Raw genomic sequence first — 10,881 nt, 5'->3', positions numbered from 1 at the left:
ATTTTTAAATTCATTTGAAAATAAACCAATTTGACTAATTAAATTATACATATAACAATTTCTCTTTATTATATTTTTTATGGATTCTCTTTAAATTTAATTAAATATTATGTTCAATAGAAAAAAAAATTATCAGAAAATTTAAATAGTAATTTAGAAAACTAATTCACAAAAATCACTTCAACGAATTTAATTTTCACCTTATGGAAAACTTGAAGAGAGCCATCGATTCTATAAAATCACTTTAGTCGCATCTAAAGGTGCTTAAATCCAATTTTGACTTGAGATTTTTTTCATTAAAATCCTGGTGGCGTTACTATGTACATATATATATAGAGAGAGAGAGGACCTTCGACTCTATATGGAAACTCTTATATTGTTTTTTGCCCAAGTGGGGAGGATTCCGAGTGGAAAATCGTCCGATAGATTCGGGGATGCTTTTGGGGTGGGGTAAACGGTAATGTTCAATGGTTAGAATTCCAAGTCTCAAACGAACACACGCATTAAATGAGAAAATTTTTCTCTGTGTTATACAAAATACATGTGGATATATATTTTGCAATCGTTGTGTGTGTGTGTGTGTCTGCGATTTTTCTGTAAATGTATATGAGACAAGGCTAAGGGTGGTTATATGTATATATATAAAAGAATCTACTTTCACATACACACACGTAACTGGAACGCGCCCTTCTTATAGACATAGTCTCTCTCTTCGAGGGTAGTTGGCGTAGCCATTAATTCATCTGCTCGTTGATTGCCTGACCCCGAACCCCGACAACACCGTCAAGGTCTTTGCGAGCTTCTCCGCACTTTTCTAATTAATTTCTAACTGAAGGTCACTCAGATATCCCGTTGTGCTAGCTCGCACATATACCCTCCTTTATATCGCACATTTTTAATTCTCTTAACACAAAATGTTCATTAGAAAAATTATTATTAATTTAAATGATTTTAAAAATTTCTAAACGTTTTAGATACTAAATGATTTTATCAAGTGTGTGTGAAAATAATTTTTTTTTTAATATAAAAAATAAGAACTATATAAACTCGCGAGAAATAAACCTCTCAGTATATAATGTAACACAATATTTGTTATCTACCTCGATCGAAGTGGTTATAAAGACTATATTTTTTGTGAACTCTGTGTAAGGTAGTTATTTATAAACGTCTAAAACTATAACACAGGGAGAGGCCGATTTTTATAATTTCCGGTAGATCATTATCGACATTATCGCAGGACAAGTGGGTACCGATAAACCGAATAATATCAGTCATAAAGTCGTCGAGGGAACGTCATCCGTGACTGATCTTGATTTAGTCACCGGTAAAGCATCTATATCTATATATATATATATATATATATATATATATATATATATATATATATATATGATGGTGCACACACCGCTTCAGGCTGAAGGTACTTGATTTTGCATATCTCGTCCGCGAACGATAATAATGCTAGAAAGCCGATAGCAACAATCTTTTCCTCCTATAGAGGGACTTAACAGACATGAATAATAATTAGTACACTGCAGTTTTGTAAATGCCATGCTCTCACTTTACTTACATAATTACATACGTCTAAATGCACCACTATATGTATATTATAAGCGAACACAGTTCCTAGAAAAATGCCTGATTACATATATATAGATTTCATCCAGATAACGTAACCAACGTATTATAAAAGAAAGAACAAACACTATCATGCTTCGAGCTAAATTAATTATGTTACATTAGTCGATTTACAAATCAATCAAAACTACTATATTACATCTGACATCATCAATTATATATATATATATATATAAAATTCAAGGCAAAAGTAAAAGCAAAACTATTATAGATTAAAAAATTATTATCGTTTCTTTGAATCTAAAATCGAATCTACGATCTCATCTTGAATTTATTTATGATTTTCTTTCCAAAATAGAACTAGAATTAAAAATTAATATTACTAAATTAAGAAAAATCAAGTTGCACAAAAAAATATATTTTGAACTAATTTTCAACTAATGACAAAAAATTTATTTGATTCAAATAATTGCTTGGCAAATCAAATAAATACTTATTTGAATAAAATAGACTATTTAAACCATCTGTTTTTGAAACAAAAATTATTTAGTTCAAGTAAATAATTATTTGATAATAGAAAAGTAACTAATTATTTGAATATATTTTAGTTCAAAATAATTTTTTTTTTGCAAATTGTACAACTGAAAATTAATTTCAATTTTGGTTCTACTTTGCATTGAGAAAAAAAAATTTAGTGTTTGCAACAAAATTGTTTGACTAGGCAATTTTGGTTCATGTAACCAAATTTTGGTTGACTGAAACAAAGTCATAGAATTATCTCAACCAAACATTTGGTTAGGCCAACAAAATTATTTGGTTGAACTATTTTAAATTCCAACCGAAATTCGGTTACGACAGGAAAACAATTTTGTTAACACAACAAAATAGTTTGTTCTAAAAAACCAAATGATCGTTTGTTGTCCTAACCAAAATTTGGTTGCGACAACCAAATAATTTGATTCGCTTTCAGCTCATAGCTTAAAAGAACAGTTTAGTTTTAAAACAGAAGTTCGATCCCAGGCGGAGATGAGATTTTTCAAAGTCCAAAAATAATTCAATTGGATAAATATAAATTCAATGTTAAATTTATAATAAATAAATAATGAAATAAATAAAAAAAGATAAAAAGAAAAGAAATAAGGTAGAATAAAATTTTTAATTTTACAAAAAAAAACTGTTTGTTTGATCAACCAAACATTTTTGTTATGACCTAAAATAAAAATTTGGTTGAGCTAACCAAACATTTTTGTTATGACCTAACAAAAAAAATTTGGTTGAGCTAACCAAACATTTTTGTTATGACCTGACAAAAAAAATTTGGTTGAGCTAACCAAACATTTTTGTTATGACCTAACAAAAAACACTCAACCAAATTTTTTGGTAGACTCAAGCAAATAGTTTGGTTGCTTAAATACCAACAAAATTTTTTTGTTGGCCCAACCAAATTTTGGTTGCTCTGACTAAACATTTTTCTCAGTGTGTAAAAAACCAATTTTTAGTTTTAGTTTTGAACTGCCTTAATATATCAATAAAAGAAATAAAATAAAATAAAATTTTAAACTTACGTCATTATTTTGAATCTTGGATGTGAGTGAATCTCCATTTATCGATTTGGTTGAAACAATTTGAAGAGTACATTGTAAATGTACAGGGTTTATAATCCATTGTTGAAAGCGTCGAAACTCCACGGTGATACCTATCGTCATTGGATTCAGTGATTCTCGAAGAGATCCTTGGATAGAACAATATATAGGGTGCTGGTAGTTGTATAGTGATGATCCGAGTTAGCGGCTTTGGTTCCAAATGCAGGCGAACGGGTTTAAAGAGTCCTGGTAAACAAAAGGTATCCAACCGGGACGTACCTAAAGCTGCAACAATTTTTTTTGCCAGGTTAAGTGCCATTATGCTGGTATATGGGCATAGACTATATAAGCTACGGTGGTCGTAATAAAGCGAATGCTTAGCGAGATGGTGGGCAGACATTTTGCCTATTGTAATGCAAATGTATCTAATCGGTCGAGCCAGCCGACCATATGTCCGTTTTATGTCGTGTACACTGTCGTCGTTGTCGTATAGTCGTCGATTTCGATTGGTACAACCCCGCGTGTTCGAAACTCGTGCACATCAGAACAGCACGTCCGTGTTACGTTTGTTGTTGAATCGAAGAGCACGCTAACCTAACCATTAAACCATTATTGCGTACTAATGACGATCGCGGACACGCTTAGTTAAGCATTATGTTATTTCGAACTCTCTCGTCCCCCTATATAATACTCTGCTTCCAAATCTGGGAGCGGTGGGACGAGACAAAAAAAAAAAATAGAATTCAGACATTTTACCCTCTAATATTTCAAGGCTATTTCTGCAAATGAAAACGTGTAATTAACTTCTGATTTTAAATTCACCATTGTTATATTTTTTTAAAAAAAAGGTGTGATTTACATTCATGAGCTTGGAAAAAAATGTTTGTTGTAACATCGAATTTTTTTTTAGACTTTGACCTTCATTTTATTCAAATGATTAAAAATGTGAAATATTGTTCAAGATCTACGAAATTGTTCATCTTTATTGAAAATTAATATATATATATATAATAAGATTAATGATGTTTGTTCTTAAGAACATATGGTCATTAAACTCGCACAGTTTGAAAGATGACTGCGGGAAACAGAAGTATTTTTACATCACGCTCCCAAGATGAGAGAAGATAAAGACATTAACCACTTAAAAATTCAAAGACTATGAAGTAAGAGGACAAGAAAGTATTACGAATTGCGAGTCATTGAAATGTGTGTATATATATATTCTTCCACAGGAAAGACGAAGTGACGACGTACCGCGGAATTCCAGAGGAATGAAAGATTTATGAAAAAAAAAAAAATAAAAGAATGAGAGATAGAAAATATGAAGAGGCTGCGAGTATGAAAAAGACAAGAAACTATCGTCGAAGTGAGCGTTAACGGTTCGCGAACAGCAGTTGGTGCGCGAGAGCGCGGACATTACCGTCGCCGACGTATATTTAGGACTGATTATTTATGATTACGATTATTTCAGGAGGCTTTCGAGCACTTTATTGAATGTTTAGCATGTGCTTGGACCACGCTAATTTTGAACACTTATTGGTATACACACATTTCCCACGGATAACTCCTTCGCTCGATTTATAACACTATTGTTTCGCCAATCTAATTAATTTTTATTTCAATGTAATTTTTAATTTATTAATTAATAGAAGGTTTGTTATGGAAATGTTCACTAATTAATATGAAGAATAATTTCTATTATTTAAATAGCAATTTTTCTAATAAATGAAAATTAAAAAAAATTAAATTGAACATTTTTAAAAAATAAAATAACTTACAAAACGATTTATTTTCCTTACTAAAAAAGCCATTAGTTTTAATTAATCGCCCATAAATATTACGTTAAAATAGTTTTATTATCTGAGCTCGAATTTTTTCATTTTTTTCATCTGATATTTTTTGTTTAATTTAAATTTAATTTTTATCAATCAAGAGAACTTTAATTTAAAATAAAATTAAAAAAAAATTTTTTTTAAATTAATGTAATTAATAGAATTTATTTTTTTAAATTAATTTAAATCAAAGTAAAAAAACGGATGTCAATAAAAAAATTATTCCACATTATTTGACAAATAAATAATAAAAGGATAATTCGATTCTAATTGAATTGAAGAAACTTTAATTTAAAATTATAGTCTTACCCTCTTAACGATTGGAAAATTCCTAAATGAACCCTCATGCAGTTGTCGAAACATTGAGCAACCTTGAAAGACCTTTTCAGATTACAATACTCGCTCTCTTCTAAATAATTCTGATCTAAAACAAATGATAGCGATTTAATTAGAATTTTGAAGGCAATATAAACTTGAAGGTCAAGTCAAGAAGACAAAAGTAAAATTTCACATTAAAACAAATATTGAATACTTTCTTACCAGTTCAAAACAATAATTCTTGATAAGGCGAAGAGATTTTGTCGTTTTGATGTTGGAAATTAATTTTTTGCAGCTCATCATCCTCTTTTTTTTTTGTCTATTTATCATCAGGTTATGTGAATTGTAGAATAAAAAAAACTCGAAAATGTTCTCTGAAACAAAAGAATTCAATTAAAATAAAAATAGAAGGCAAAAAAAATAACAAGTGAACAATAAACATAAAAAAAATTGAAAATAAGGAAAAATGAAGAACATTTTTCTCTCTCTATTTCTTTTTTTATGAAACACTGTCGCTAATCGAGAAGAAGAAATTGTTCAATTTCTAAAATTAAAAATGACTCATTTTCAATTTGTGAAGTGATGAAACTAAATCGAAAGAAAATTCTTTGGCTTGAGTATATCACATAAACCGTTAATCTGTTGGCCTCGATTATTTCGGGTAGCTGCGATGTTTTATGTTTCATTCCTTTCTCTCGATTTTTGCAACGATCAACGCTCTATGAAAAAAAAGAATCTCACTAATCTCGAATAAATCACCGTTTTACAAGCGCTGTTCATTTTAGTAACGGTCACTAAAAAATTAAACGTTTATTCTAAATATACATAATTACTCCACTGGGCGAAAAAAATCAGCTCAATAAATTTTTTCCCGACAATAAAAAAAAAATCTTCCAAAAAAAAACAAAAGAATACAAAATTATCAATTTCGATTAGATTTGCAAAAAAAAAAAAAACTGAATTTTTATATTGTAAAATTGTTAAATTTATTAAGTAAATAGAAGAAATTTTATAATTAAGTAAAATATATTGAATAAAATAAAATTGCAAAATAAATATTATCAAATACTGTCGTTAAAAATAATTGAATTTTTGTTCATTAAAATTGCTGAAAGAAAAGAAATTAAAGATAATTGAAAACTTGTCCCAACATTGTGTATATGATGTCGAGTTATGAAAGTGAGTATAGAATTCTAACCGAACCAATTAGTAAGACCTTTACCGATAATTGAGATGGTTGTTCCTGTCCTATCACGTAAAAGGTGTTTCTACACCGAAGGCATTCTTTAACCCGCGAGAGTAGTTCACGACGACAAGTGATCCTGAGAAAAAAGTAGACCCCATCATGCACTTCGTATGGTTTCAACGATTTTTACCTTGTCCAGTTTTCATCCGAAAAGAACTTAAAAGGTCAACAACAAAGTAGTTGTATGTGGACGTTTAACGTTTAGCAGAATTTCCGCGTCAAGTAAAAACAATTTCAGACAAAACACTTAGTGCATTGCGATTTTTCCTCTGGTTTCCACCAAATGTTCAACACTGTAGAGAAAATAAACGACTTTAATTTAACCAACAATTCACCACAATGTTCATGAGAAATTTTTTAAATGACAAAACATTTCGATTTTAACAAAAAAAAAAATGAGGTTATGATCGAGATTTATGCAATTAAATTTATTTTATAATTAAACTAAATTAATTTCCATTCAAATAAATAATATAATTTCACAATTTATTTATCTGATCAGATATTTATGATTTTTTATCGCAAATGTCGCCAAAAAAAAAACTATTTTAACGATACTGACAAAATTAACGATATAATCCACATTTCGGAATATTATTCAATTTTTGCTAATTAAACACAAAAATTTTGTACAATGAGAAATAAACTAAAATTATCTTACCAATAATAGTTATGCACCAGACAAGATCAATCAACAATAGAATCTAAATCCATTAATAATTTCCGGATTATCTGTCAATAACCTAACCTCAAAATTTCTCGCGAAAATATTGTAATTAAAAAGTAACCATCATATACGCAATTTATCTTTATATTATCTTGACAAAATATTATATATTTTAGAAGATTATTACTGATATTTCAGGAAAAAAATCATAAAAAAATATTGTCACTGCTCGACGACTGATTTGTCGCATTGTATGACGAAATAGACAAAATAGCGCGATTATTTAATCGTTTTTAATTAATTTAATCGTTGTTAAACAGAAAGCATTGTGTAAAAATTTGTGAACAAAAAGAATATATAGAAAAAAATCCTTACCAAATTGTACACAGGTGCAAGCTCCAACAATCCGCCAAGGTCAATGAACCTCGAACAATGCCAACTAAACGCATCGGACATTGGCGGTCAATTTGCTAACCTTGAAAATTCTAGCATAGAAATTTTGACAAAAGAAAGCGTCTATTCCTGCAACTGAATTATGACAAAATATAATACAAATTTAGAGATAGTATGCCAGATTTTCAAGAAAAATGAATGCGGAAAATGAACAATCTCATGATTGCAAATTTACTTTCGTAGTGTTTTGACATAATCGATAAATTATTATCATATATTTCAGAATTTACTTCTTATGAATAATTTGCCACGAAAAATTATTATGCAGAAAATAATATTGAGTAAAAATTAATAATATAAACTGAAAATTTCTTACCAATGAAAGCTCCAAACGTTCCAGACAAGGTCAATGAAGTAACGAACATTGATCTCTGAATGCATCATTGCCGCCAACTTCACGTCTCCCTCTCATCAATATTTTAGATTGGCGGTCGATTTTCTAACCTCAAAATTTTGTTGGGAGCATTCAAGCATATACCTGGAACATCTTCTTGGTCGACTGGTGCAATAAATTTAATCACGTCAAGGCTGACGTCATCGAAGTGTTTGTTTAACGAGAATTCCTCTTTCTCTCTCTCTCTCATTGAGTTTTGTACTCGGATTACGAGCAAGGGAGCAAAAAGGAGTGAGAAGTATATAGTGTTGGCACCGGGAAGGAGAGAAACATTACACAGGGGCGGACGCCCTGAAAGACAGAGACAGATGACACACCCGCGCGCGCGAAACAGTGAGAAGCGCGGTGCAGATTAGAGGGAGAAAACAGAAGTGTCGCGCACAGGAGCGAGATTGCATGACCTGCAAATATAAGAGAGAGTGAGAGAGTGACATGAATCGCAGAGGGGGCGTAGGGTGGGAGCAAGTGTGCGAGTGAGAGAGACAGAGAGAAAGAGTAAGCGAGACGAAGAGTTAAAGTAGTATCGTGTCGGACGCTGGACGAAGCGCACGCTCCATGCGAACCGTCACGAGGTTTCGCGCGGATATCACAAAAGAGTGAATCCTATCCGTCGACGAGGAAACAACTTCTCGACGGGAGAATCGCAATTATCAAATTGTCCCCAACGTGACAATAAATTATTCACAATTGAATTTGATGGAAAATTAAATGTTTTTTAGATTTGATTTCAAAAAAACCCGCGCAAATAGTTTTTTTTAAGTTGTCGGAAGTGACGAGTATCGATTAATTGTTGGCACCACTGACGACCGGTTCAGTTTGGCGGTTTTATCACTTTAGTGACAAGTTTTACAAGTAGTTATTTTTTAACGTGTATTTAATTTAAGTTTTTAGTAATATTGTGTCGTATAATTCGTCTAGAATCTTTTTTTTTTACGAACGTTTCTTTGAAATATAAAATAAATAACGAAAGTATCGAAAAAAAATTAGTGCGACTCCAAAACATTTGGTGTTTTTGTCACTGACCTAACCTAACCTTGATTCGTGTATTGGAAGCAACGTTTATTTTTGAGACTACATTGTGTTGTGTGAATTGACAGCTTATTTACAATTATTTTCTGCAAACTTAATTATCAGTTTAAAGAACTCTTGAAAATATCAGTATTTTTGTTTTGAAAGCCGTGAATATGCAATTGTTTAGGTGCGTGTCTCTTTCGTTTGAAAAAAATCAGTTATCAGCTTTTTCAATCAATTCTGGGAATTAATAGAGAGAGAGAGGTTTAAAGTCAAAGTGAAATTGTTTTCAGTCAAAAGAAAGAAAAAAAACTCAACTCCGAGTTATCAACGTATTTAATTAATTTAACCAGAATTGGGAAGTGATAAAGTGTTATTTGAAGGACAATAAGTTTTTGTTTATAGTCATAAAAAGTACATGTTATCCCGGTGTAGTGTAATTTTAAAATTGAGGCAAAATTAAAAAGTGTTTTTAATCGACAATTTGTGTGATTATTCTGAAAAAAAGTGGTGGTGACAGTCTCCTTGCCGGCTTAAATGAAAAGAGTGCTAACGAACACGTGTTGAATCATTCGTAAACCGGTTTTCGTTAGAAACGTGAAGAAGTGAATTTCGATCAATTTGACGACAGTGTGTTTTATGAATTGACTGGTTTTTTTTTTGGAAAGGAAAACTTAAATCATTATTGGAAAATTCTATAGAAGAATAAATTGATTGTTCTACTTCAAATCTACATAAATGCTTCAATTGGTGAGAAAATATTTTTTTTTAAATTTCTGTTTTATTTAATTTATTGACATTATCTTTTATCTATTTTATTTACATTTTGCGAATTTTTTTTTATACTATATATTTATATTACCTATTTTTTGTAACATATGTTATATATTTTATTTTTTTATTTTAAAATGTTTAACAAATTGAATCATATAGCAGGGAATATTAATTATTGTTTTATATTAATTGTTGAGCGTTTAATATCACTCAATAATAATTTTTATCGAAAATATTTAATTTATTTTTAATATTTTTTTTGAGAATTTAAATAAAAAACTTTTTTAATCTCACATTATGTGAATCAAAAATATTTCATTCAGATAGCCGATTTTGTTGTTAAAAAATTACATAATGTTAACATAATTACATAATAATAATTAATTAAAAAGAAGCTAAAATTTACATGCTAAAAATCTGAGAATAGAAGATTTTCTATTGCAAATGTTAATTACATATTTTGATTTATGAGTAAATGCAAAAGTGATTAATCTTCGTGTTTTTTATAATACTAAAAGAATTTATTTAAATAAAAATGTAATTAAATTATTTTTAAATAAGTATAATTAAAATGACTAATCAAAAAAATATTCACATATATATTTTCAGAAATATTAACTCTAATTACTTTAATTACAAAAATTACTAAATTTTTTAAAGATTATGAATTAAAAATACTTGACTTTTATATGAGTTTTCATTAGAAAATGTCTCATTCACCAGTTCGTATTTTAAAATGTTAATATGTAACGTATTGATTTCACTTTCTCGGACTTACAGTAAAATTGCGCTTATGAAGGATTAATTATTTACGCTTCAGAAAGTGACAGTTTATTCGAACAATAAATCGAACCTTTCTAGAGTTAAATGTCTTTTATCACTCACTGTGGTAAATTTTCCTTTAACTTAGATTTCAAATTCTCAATAATAAACAATAAATTAAAAAAATAATTTACATCAACAATCCGCGAATTTTAATTATTAAAAATAATTAACAAATAATTATTTATAACAATTAACAAATA

At 29.4% G+C, this 10,881-nt stretch overlaps 1 long non-coding RNA gene across 1 annotated transcript; it reads right to left on the bottom strand.

Annotated features, from left to right (window-relative positions):
• Positions 1-3,149: 3,149 nt before the first annotated feature.
• Positions 3,150-9,827, bottom strand: LOC127291158 (uncharacterized). Its single transcript, XR_007844553.1, has 6 exons — positions 7,994-9,827; positions 7,600-7,752; positions 6,534-6,850; positions 5,534-5,685; positions 5,303-5,417; positions 3,150-3,446 (listed from the first exon to the last, which is right to left on the bottom strand). It is a non-coding gene; the product is annotated as an uncharacterized LOC127291158 (long non-coding RNA).
• Positions 9,828-10,881: the final 1,054 nt, after the last annotated feature.

This window comes from Leptopilina boulardi, unplaced genomic scaffold, assembly GCF_019393585.1.
Source record: "Leptopilina boulardi isolate dan_hultmark-lab unplaced genomic scaffold, ZJU_Lbou_2.1 LbouV2_126, whole genome shotgun sequence".
In the NCBI taxonomy this organism is placed as follows: Eukaryota; Metazoa; Arthropoda; class Insecta; order Hymenoptera; family Figitidae; genus Leptopilina; species Leptopilina boulardi.
The sequence above is the reverse complement of the archived record's forward strand: the minus strand, read 5'-3'. Positions and strand labels throughout refer to the sequence as shown.